The sequence below is a fragment of the Dipodomys spectabilis genome, unplaced genomic scaffold (assembly GCF_019054845.1).
Source record: "Dipodomys spectabilis isolate Male_0828 unplaced genomic scaffold, ASM1905484v1 ptg000507l, whole genome shotgun sequence".
Lineage (NCBI taxonomy): Eukaryota > Metazoa > Chordata > Mammalia > Rodentia > Heteromyidae > Dipodomys > Dipodomys spectabilis.
The window spans coordinates 1976354-1977887 of NW_024871184.1; the positions used below are offsets into that span (position 1 = coordinate 1976354).

The 1534-nt window shown below is 37.7% G+C and overlaps 1 non-coding gene across 1 annotated transcript; it reads right to left on the reverse strand.

Annotated features, from left to right (window-relative positions):
• Positions 1 to 737: 737 nt before the first annotated feature.
• LOC122099262 lies at positions 738 to 839 on the reverse strand. The gene has a single exon (XR_006145891.1). It is a non-coding gene; the product is annotated as a U6 spliceosomal RNA (small nuclear RNA).
• Between the last annotated feature and the right edge of the window lie 695 nt (positions 840 to 1534).

Genomic DNA, 1534 nt, shown 5'->3' on the forward strand with positions numbered 1-1534 from the left:
CTTTTTCATCTCATTGTTGCAATGGGTCCACCTGCATCCCTTTTTAAACGATTTGTGTTTCCCTTCCACTGCACAAAGTATACCAACATCAAATACAGTGAAAACAAGGGCTTTAGCTTGCAGGAGGAACATACAAAGCAACAAAGAATTCATCTTATAAATATCTTAGAAACAATCGCAAGAAATAAAAACCATTTGAATCCTTATCTTGGGGTTCATTTTGCCTAACATCAACTTATATGATGTTTTCTGCTTGTAGCAGACACATACTAGTTATTGCAATTAAGAAAACCATGGGACCTATCTTTCTTTGGGCCTGGCTTACTTCATTTCTTTGGGCCTGGCTTAATTCACTTAATATAATTTTTTCCATGTCTTTCCATTTCCTAACAAACTGGGTGATGTCATTCTTTCTGATGGAGGCATAGAATTCCAGTACACACACACACACACACACACACATATTTTCTTGATCCATTCGTTTACTGTGGGGCCTCGGGTTCTGTTCTGTATCTTAGCTTTGGTAAATAATGCTGCAATGAACATAGTTTTGCTGGTAGTTTTAGTATGGTCTTGTTTGTGATCAAAATGGGATTGCTGGGACTTAGGGGCGCTCTATTGTAGTCTTTTGAGGAACCGCCATACTACTTTCCAAAGTCTTCGAACAAGTTTAAACTCCCAACAACAATGCATTAAGGTTCCCTTCTGTCCACATCCCCTCCAGCATCTGTTCTTTTAAAAATCTAGAATGCTTCACGAAGTTGAGTGTCATCCTCAGTCAGGGGCTATTCTTCTCTTTATTGTTCCAATGTTAGTGTATGTGCTACTGAATTGAGCACAGAACATTTTTTATACATAAAGTGTAATTGATTTTCTTAAACTAGACAATTCCACAAAAATTAAATTCAAAAGAATTGTCGTAAAGCCGGGCGCTGGTGGCTCACGTCTGTAACCCTAGCTACTCAGGAGGCTGAGATCTGAGGATCGCGGTTCAAAGCCAGCCCTGGCAGGAGAGACCGTGAGACTCCTAACTCCAATAAACCACCAGAAAACCGGAAGTGGCGCTGTAGCTCAAGTGGTAGAGCGCTCGCCTTGAGCTGAAGAGCTGAGGGACAGCGCCCAGGCCCAGAGTTCAAGCCCCACAACCGACAAAAAAAAAAAAAAAAAAGAATTGTCGTGAAATTTTAGAACCATGTATTTCTTACAAAAGAACACATTTAAGAATAAAGTCAAGTTTGACATGTCAAAAACAAAATAATACCAGATATTTGTTGTTCAACAGATGTCTAGGATGAGGAATTCAATTATTCTGTACAAGGAACCTGCCATAATGAACACTATAGAAAGTGTTAAGGTTTGTTAAAAGTTTTAATGTTTTAAATATGTTTAATTTTGGGAATTTGCTCATATATGCCAAAATTAAGACTATTTAGCAGGTTGTAAAACTTTTTCATAAAGCATTTAAGATTCATGGTACATACTACTAAATATGTACATTTCAGAGTTTATAGAAACTTTACTAATGAGAAGTTGC